General features: G+C 30.8%; 1 protein-coding gene and 1 pseudogene across 1 annotated transcript in view; one reads left to right on the top strand and one right to left on the bottom strand.

Moving 5' to 3' along the window:
- LOC108813657 (uncharacterized) overlaps positions 1-9,817 on the top strand; it is a 13,522-nt gene that overhangs the window by 1,164 nt on the left and 2,541 nt on the right. The window lies entirely within an intron of this gene.
- LOC108807676 (F-box/kelch-repeat protein At3g16740-like) lies at positions 8,351-9,563 on the bottom strand (annotated as a pseudogene).

Here is a 9,817-nt window from a genome sequence, read left to right as displayed (position 1 = left end):
AACAAAATTTTCAAAAAGAATAAGAATTGAATTATATTAAATATTTTTTAATGTAATTAAAAAATAATAACTTTTGATTGGTTGCAAATAATGCTGGAAAAAAAGAATACAATTTTTGTAATTACTTAGAAATTTTAGGGGCAGATTCATAAACATGCATCTACTTTAATAGTATAGATCAAATCTCAAATAACTAAATTTTATTGTTAGGTGAATATAGAGGTTCACTCTAAGGGATGAACCTAAGTTTTGTTCCTCATTAGTATATTCAGTGTACTAACTCAGTAAAATATTTAATGCGCTAACTTAGTAATATTTTTAATGCACTTTAGTCTTGAAATACGAATAACTAATCAATTTTAATTAGTCCCTTTTCAAGCCCACTCAGTAACATTTCAATGCGCTAACTTAGTAACTTATTCAATGCCCTAACTTGGTATTTTTTTCATTCTTTTGAATCTCTCAATCTACCAAACAAAAAGACACACACACACACCTACAGATTCAATTGGAGTACGAGAGTCTACGGCTCCTACTGATGACCTTTTCGAGAACGAGAAGATCGAATAGGAAAGAAATGTATATAAATAAAATAATAGAAATTAAAAAAAAATGTTTGTTTCTTATTAAATTTAACAAGGAATAATTTTGTTCTATTTTCATCTAAAAAAAAAGAATGAGTAGAAAAAAACATTTCTTATAAATGATAATTTATTTTTGGAATGATAAGGAACTCAATATTCATCTTTATTTTTTGGTTACCATTCAAAGTCTACATGATATTTGATCAAAATGGTGGTTGTGGAGACCGTGTGGAATATTGATGGTGTTTGATCTGTAGATTATGTAATGAGAAATAAGAAATGATTAACAGATATATAGTAGCCTAAGTCTAGACTTGTGTGCATTTTATTGGGAAAAAGACACGTGCATATATACGCATGAGTTAAAGGTAAAAGAGGCTCAGCTCAGCTTAATGGTCTTGTTAAATTCTGGGCAAAAGACATGTGCATATTTATTTCTTTTCTTCTAACATTCATAGGCAAATGGATCAAAAAATGTTGTTGTGAAGAGCTTTGGGCTTATAGGGTTACGGATAAAACAAGACAGACACCAAGACATAAGAACAATCTGAGTTTAACAACGGATGGTAGAATATTGATGATTTAGAAGAAAAGAATAGTTTTGAGGGAGTGAGACGAAAGAGTGGCTACAAATGCAAGTGATTCAAAGAGAGCATAGCACGTTATCAACATACATAACTATTTCACGAAAACCTTGATGGTACTATTAGTAGTACTACCGGATTTAGTAAGCTCAAGCATTTCTGTTTACTAATGATAAATTTTCTAAAAAATATAAATACAAGCATAGAATATAGAATGGAAGTATCTATATTCTATTGAGCTTTATATCTTTCTTTTCGTTTGCAGTTCTAACAATGAGTAAAACAAAAGTCGAAAAATAAATAGGGTAAGGAGTTGAAATTTCGAATCCTCTCTGAGCTCAGATCTGAACTTGATTTCTGTCGCTGGTAGCTAAGGAGTTCCAGAAAGCCAAGGTTTATGTAGTTTGGCTCGCTGTTAGTCTGTTACCACGGTTATGTCATGCCTACCATCGAGCTTTTCCGGTGAGTGTTGCGCTAGCAAAATCTCTGTCCATTTTGCTATGATGAAGAAGCCATATTTTCAATGGTGAACGTTTACTCTCACTTAACCAACCGTCTCCCCTTTCTCTCCCTCTCTGACAAGCTCCTCAGATATGTCACCTCCTTTTGAAATGGGATGTTGACGTGGCGAGTTCACATTTCACGTAGGCCTAGCCCATTAAGAGATCACCTTGGTTTCTCTAATAAGTAAGAGTTGGTTTTCAATGTCACATCTAAAAGTAACTAAATTTCAGCTGTCCTGACTTTATCGACGCATTCAAGTTTTGTAACGAATTCGTTGTCATTTTTTTCTTTTAAAAATTACCATTAACTTTGTTTGCTGTTGTGTTTAGTGTCAAAGAGGATGGCTAAATTTCTTTTATTGTAAAAGTCATAAATCACGGAAATAGCGTTACATGCAAGTTAATACAATGTATATGTATCTATATTATTAAAACTAAAATATCTTTGAAATTATTTTAAAATATGAATATCGGTATAAAAATGAATAATATTATTTGGAAACATGAATAGCAGTATAAAAAAAATTATGAGCTTATATTATTAAAAAGTAGAAATCTATTATATTATAAAAAACTATATATTTATACTATTTTAAAATAAATAAAGATGGCCTGATTTAATTATCTGAAAACATCATTTGTCTAATATAATCATAAAACAAAATTTAAATTTTATATACATATTTCAAATAAAAATAATATGATTAAATAACATAGATATATGTGATTATTTATATGATGGTATATATAAAAATGCTATTAATTTTATAATTATTTATATGATGATATATACAAGGCAGATGAAAATATATCCGTGCATGTGAGCAGATGAAAGGCTAGTATATTATTATTATTTCTATTAATTTGCCGTAGACAAACATATGTGGAAATAGAGATATTCTAATTGCTTTTAAACAATGCCTAATTCCAAGGAAAACAAACATCAAACATTCCATTGTCTTTGTTAAGTTTACAAATCCCGGCCTTGCGTATCTTCCACTCACATCTTCTACACCCAAACCGTGCAAACAATCTGTCTCTATTCTGTTTGTAGATATCGAAATAATGCGACTCATTTCCCCAGCTGAAACTGCAACTGAATTTTGTATTTCCAAAAACACTAGGTTTAAATTGAAAAAACCACGATCCTCTTGGTGCCATGGTTCGGTCTCCAAGATCATCGTCTCTTGATTTACAATGATATCTCAATGGTAGAGGAGGATCTGCAAGATCATTGATAATCATGACAGTTGTTCTTGGGTTATCGAAACCGGTTAAAGAGAAATCATCTTGAGCGTGAGACATCGCTACACATATACACATACTCATGATCAAGAGACCAATAAGCACTGCTAAAAAACCCATTCCTATTTTAACCTTTTTTTCTCTCTTAAAGTATTGTATATGAATGAATGGCCCTTTCACTCAATATTCAGTCGTGTATATATCAACACTATTAAATAGTTCCCCTACCAAGCTCTTTTTGGTCAGTAACGCATTCAACGCATTTATCTCAGTAAATATACTCAGTATTCAGTCGTGTATATATAATCTTTCAAATAGTTCCCATACCAAGTTCTTTTTGGTCAGTAACGTATTCAACGCATTTATCTCAGTAAATATACTCAATATTCAGTCGTGTCTATATAATCTCTTAAATAGTTCCCATACCAATCTGTATTCAACGCATTTATCTCGGTAAATCTATTCTATTAATTCTTCAACATGTCCAATTGATAGTAAGTGATGTCCACTTTTTTAATTTTATAACTCTCTTTTAATATACATTATTTAATTTTCTGTAACTGCCCATTACTAATCAAACTATCCTTTAATACAATACACCTTTTCATTCTCGGGCCGATTGCTAAACGAATGTACAGGAAGGACACGAATGTACACCATATACAAATGTGATTGGGATCCACCAAGTTAACGTAGTGGTTACTCGACGGCTACCGATTACTAGCCGGATAAACGTGAAGCGGAGGCAACTGTAGTGAATTGACCAACCTTATACGGCCAGTTCCCCGGAAAAAAAAACTTACTGTTTTGTAGTTTCTCATTCGAAATCACTTTCAGGTTATAGATCTATTATATTTAGGTGTGAATCCATAAGATTATCAAGCGAAACTGTAAAATCGTGAAAAGAAAAAAAGAAAAACGGCCATCAAAAATCGTAGAGAAATAAAGGTTGAAGATGAGGATAATTTTGTAATTTTCTGTTTAATTTAACCTAACGCAAAAATACAAATAATACCAAAATGACATTACCTTAACTTGAACCCGCGTCCTGTACCACATATAGGTATTAACTAACCACTAAACCAAATGTCTACTATCTTTCTTAAGCACGGAATTAAATATAATCCCTATATGTATATAATATTATAAATGGCCCTTAATGTTAACCCCAATTAATTTTAGATCCCGATTTTCCAATCAATAACAACATTTATATATTTGAGTTTCTAGAAAGTTTTTGGTGCAGTTCATTTTAGAATATAGGCTAACAGATTTGAAAGCAATTACCAACTCCTATTTGAGAGTCTAATTAACTCTAAACTGATAAGTCTGTGTACATGAATCATATTTTAGAAACTCATATTTGCAAAAAACTTATATTTTATGAAAATTATATATTTTTAAAGATAAAAAAAAAATATATTCCATAAGTTTGATTCAATTATTTGAAAAATCGATTTGAGGGTGCGGGTTATGATTATTTTATGCGGGTGAATGTGGGTTGGTGGATTTTGGATCGCAGCTACCCATCGATCCGCAAAGTATATAAAAATAAAAATTAAAAAGTAAATATTTCTTTAAAAATACAGGAATTTAAAAATATAATTGAAATTTTAAATCTTGTGTAATTTTTTTTATCATAACTATATTTTTATAACAATTAAATTAAATAATAATTTTTTAAATATATATATATATAATCCGCGGATAACCACAAAATTAAGTGGAACGGGTGCGGGTATAAAATTTTTTGTTTGCGGATTGTGCGGTCATATTTTTTAACCAAACAAAATTGAAAATCAGCTGGTTGGCGGGTCAGCGGGATGAGTTCGACCCGTAATCCAGCCTTAATCGTTCGTATACCATATCAAGTTTTAAATTGCTATTATTTAATAAAATATATTTTGATTAAAATTTATACACAAATATGATTAAAAATACAAATATAAACAGAAAAAAAAAACAAATATCAATACTATTAAATTTGGAACATGTCCAATTGATGTTAGTTGAGTCCAACTAAAAAAAGATATATATAAAAAGAAGAAGAAGATAATAAACAAATTGGTACTCGTTTATCCAGATTCTGACTCGCCCTTCGAAAGGGCGGGTATGTTTTTTGTTTTCAATTTTTTTTGTTAGAAATTTAATTTTTATATTTGTGTTTTTTGTAATTATATTTGTGTTTTTCTTTTTATTTGTATCTGTATATACTATTTAAAAAACATTAGTAATTTTTTTTAATAATTGTAATTGACTTTGTGATGTTGCATATCTATAAACTTCCACTCAGTGTTTTGAAATCCGATTAGTCCCTGTGGTTGACCTAGTAAATTCGGTGATCCAGTATGTAATCCGGTTTGATTTTAGGAAGAAATCATTATTTAATCATCTGGTAAAACTCACGAAAACCGCTGAAACCAAGAATCCGATTATCCATTGAACCAATGCATAATTTTTTTTTTTGTTTTTTAGTTATATACTTATATTATTAGAATTTGTTTGTATTCTAAATCATAAACAAACATAAACGAGTACCAATTTGTTTAACGGGTATATCCGCTGACAAAATGGGTCTAAACAGGCTGATCCGTTTAAACCTATTTACTTTTACATGATAATAAACAGATAACCGGTCAGCCTGTTTATACTAAACTCGTTTGAATCCACGAGTTTTGAATCCATTTAAATATCTCTAAGTAGTAGTGTCCGTATTCTTATATCAGACTCATACCGGGAGCCGAACCAACAAACCCAAATCACCCACTAAATAATTCACCCGATAAAACCTATAATAAACCTTTAAATTATGATAATTTGGCTATCAGTTGAACCACCACCGAACCTTTTGAGTATTTTTTTTTCTTTTGGTTCGTTAAATTTATGTAAATTTGTTAATGGGATTATCGTTGCAATCAAGATTTTAGCGACATTTTGTGTGCCTTTTAGGGTTGTTAATGGTCCTAGTCCATTGTGATTCCTTGCTTGCATCAACATGGATAGTTATCTTACTACTTCTATCTATCTTATTAAAACAGAAATATTACAACTTTTTCTAGGTAGATTTTAAAGTTGGACCTCCACATATTAATATTAAACTAACCTACCTATTATTAAACGAGACTTTTTGTAACCTTATTTTACTTTAATGATTTTAATTAAATGATCCGATATTAATTAATGATCCGATTTATAACAACCATCTTTATTGTTTTCCCTAACGTGTTTCGTTCTTTCCTTATTATTATATGATTTAAATAACCCTATATTTAAGCAATCTATATCTTTTTCTATTTTATTAAATCATTTCTTAAATCTCTTTTACTTTCCTTAAAAAATCCAATGATATTAATTTACGCAAATCAGTTTACCATTGCTTCCAAACAAAAAATATTTTCTAAAAATATAAGATGCTTATAATAACAGAAATGTAATGAATATCTTTTCAAAAANAAATGTTCTTTGTTACTGTGGAGGTTTATATTAATAATATGGTGATATACATAACTCAAATATATGTATTTCCATGTTCGGCTACCTTTAATACATAACATAATTAAAACAAAGAAATAATTGATTTATATTAGTAAACATGCGTATACGAAAATACAGAATTTTATGTATATTTTTATATAAATAATAGTCTAATAAAAGTTAAATATACTAAATGTGGAAGAGTATAAAGTATAAACTATTAAAATTTCATATTAAACAGTTATTTTATTCAGTAAATTCAAAAACACGGACTATTATTCGTACAATATAATATTTTTTTTACAAAAAATAGAAATTAATATATGCACAGATGTGCAGGTCAAGCTTTCTTTATATAATACAAAATTATTTTGTATATAATCTATCATTGTTCATTTTAAACTTTCTTTATATATTACAAAATATATTACAAACACACAAAAAAAACTCAATATATTACAAATAACTATTACAAAATAATCGTATAAACCAAAAAATTAAAAAATGAAATAAACACCCACCAGTTAAAGCTTAATCCAGCAAGTTATGTGGGTTTCCTCTATGTTTTGTCTTCATATTCACCTATTAACTTATGTTATGGAATTGTCATTGACGTACTGTATACAGACTAATTTTGCATCCAATATTTTACATAAGTTTCACGTGCTTAGCCATCACTGTTGAGTAAAGTCTCCATTGCACACTAAAGATCAGTGTTTTATACCTGACCCGGTTCAAACCAGCAAAACATGATGACCCAATAAGTAATTTGGTTCGGGTGTTTGAAAATATCAATTATTTGAAATCCCGATTAAACCTGTAAAAACCTTAAATCCGACAATTCAACTATCGATTGAACCACTGACCAAATCAGTGAGTGTTTTTTCTTAGTTTTCTTCAATCTAGTTTATTAAAATCTATTTTATAGTCTAAACAAAAATTTAGCTTTTTTACTTGTAGTTTTTCATTAACGTTTTGTCTCTTTCGATTTTGTTGAACTTTTTCAAATTTTATCATATATAGTATTGACTAAACTATTTTATTTATGATTTTTAGAATTTGATGAAGATTAATTATACCACCTTAGAGAGAACTAAAATTAGATGATTTGATTTGGTATTGGTATTGGTTTATTTTGGTTATCACAATCAATTACAATTTTGATATTTTTATTTTTGGTTGATTTTGGATTTACAATTAATTTTATCGTTCATATTAGATATTTAAAATTTACTATTTCAAATCTTCATTTGTTTTCTATTATATTTTCTAACTCCTAACTTGTTAAAAAAAATTGTAGTTTAAATATATGATATTTAAAATATTTTGTATGAGACATGAAAATTAAACTAATAAAAAAAATTTAAATACATTAATATAGCTTTTGAAGAAATATTATATATCTATTAATTTTTTTAATAGGTAGTATATTACTTTATATTATTACTAGTTAATTTATTAACCCGCATAGTTAGTCCGAGATCGATCCAATAACTAGGTGATCCTGAAAGTTGCCTGGTTCAGAGTTGGATTTAAAAATACTGCTAAAGATGCTTCACAAATCGCTACAAACAAAATATTTTTGAAGTGCTTGAGTTTTGTGACTTTTGTCCTCCGATATGTTATACGTGGAAGAAGTATGCGGCCGTAAATAGAGGTGAATGTGACCTAACCAAGAAGAGTTGAACCAAGTGAATGGAGGGGAAGCTTTAACAGTGTTGCAATGGAAAATGATCCAAACAAGCATTGAGAGATTAGTTTGTGTGTGGTAAACAAACTCATAAGGACTTCAGCACTGAATAAGGCATGAATTAGTGATCATTAAGGGTCCAAGAAGCAACACTTAATAATCAAAAGACAAGGAGCATGTGATCACCTGATTAATTCTCATGTTTAACTAGTACACTAAATAATCAAAAATGACAAAAGATAACAGAGACAACAATGACAAGTTAACAGATTAGGATGGTATGTTCCGTTGGTTGTCTGGTGGTGCAGTTTGCTTAATTCTCACCGAGCTTGGAACATAAGAGCACACAAGTGGCCGACTAATATCTCCTTTTGCAAAATCTCCGAGATCGACTGTTTTGAAGTATCCATTTTCGCCAATAATGTAAGCCATGTTACGAGTGGGGCAAGACGTCCCTCTAGTCCTATCAATAACCACAACGACCTTCTTCTCCTCGTCAACAAAGAAACTTCCAGCGCGATCCAGAAACTGAAAACCCGTTAATGGTTTCATATCAACCGCTAAGAACACCTTGTTCCACGACACTCTTATTGGGATCAACCTTGCTACTAATCCATATCTTCAACGTGTGAGCAGGTGCACCAGATTCCTGATATAACACAGCAATCTGCTCTTCTCTAACGCAAGATAGAATCACCGTGTCTCCATAAACACCAAGAAAAGGCAGAAGCAGACGCGGTCCAAAACTCTCTGTTGTAAAGTTGAAACAGAGTAAAAAGAGTCTTCTACTTCTTTCTCGTAGTCCAAGCTCCTCTTCAGCAAACCAGTAAGTATTGCCCTTGAGAGAGACGCCACGGTAAAGAAACGGTATATACCAGTCTGGATTGAAATCAACAACCTTCCAAGAGTTGGAGTTTAAACTAAAGATTTCAAACTCACATACTGGGCCCTTTGGTTTCCCGTTGTAATCATACAAAAATCTCAAGACTTTGTGGCTACGCTGCGAGTACTTGATCTTCTTCTCGTATCCGAGGGCGTATCTATCATATATGTGGTAAGAATCTCTGGGTTGAATCCATCTTGTCTGCCCATTAAAAGGGTTACAAACAACAAGCCTACTTCTGTCTTTGGTGACGCATAACAATAAACCGCGGCAGTGAAAGATGTTAGATATGTCGACTTCGCTAACGAGTTTACCTATACGCTCTATAGATGGATTGAGGAGATTGACGCTCATCAAGTAAATCTTGTTGTTGAGAATCATCACCACCTGAAACTCTTTCCTCTGCTTCTGCTTTGCAGCACTGGTGTACTTCTTTGTAAAGCTCCGATCTTTTGATATAGTGTTCCACTTTTTGCAGGTAATTCGCACTCCTCGTAGCGATGTAATCGGAAGCTTAGAGAGCACCTCCTCTGCCATGTCCCTAGGAAGATCCGATATCATCGTCGCTATTGTTTCAATAATCGTGACTCTACTTGTAAGTAACCTGCGCACCACATAAATTTATGGTCATATGTAATTAGGGTTTTAAGCAACATTATAATGGCTTGCGCGTCAAGTAACATTGTAGGGTTTAGCCCTTTTCTTTTTATTGATTAGAGTGTCTATTAAGCATTGTTTTTTATTCATTGTTTTAGAAAGTTTCGAGTTTAATAAACTAGAAAGTTTCCTTTTTTACTGATTTTTTTGACATGGTTATTGATTTAATTCACGAGATTCTTGGAATTCTTGATTGA

This window comes from Raphanus sativus, chromosome 6 (assembly GCF_000801105.2).
Source record: "Raphanus sativus cultivar WK10039 chromosome 6, ASM80110v3, whole genome shotgun sequence".
Lineage (NCBI taxonomy): Eukaryota > Viridiplantae > Streptophyta > Magnoliopsida > Brassicales > Brassicaceae > Raphanus > Raphanus sativus.
The sequence above is the reverse complement of the archived record's forward strand: the minus strand, read 5'-3'. Positions and strand labels throughout refer to the sequence as shown.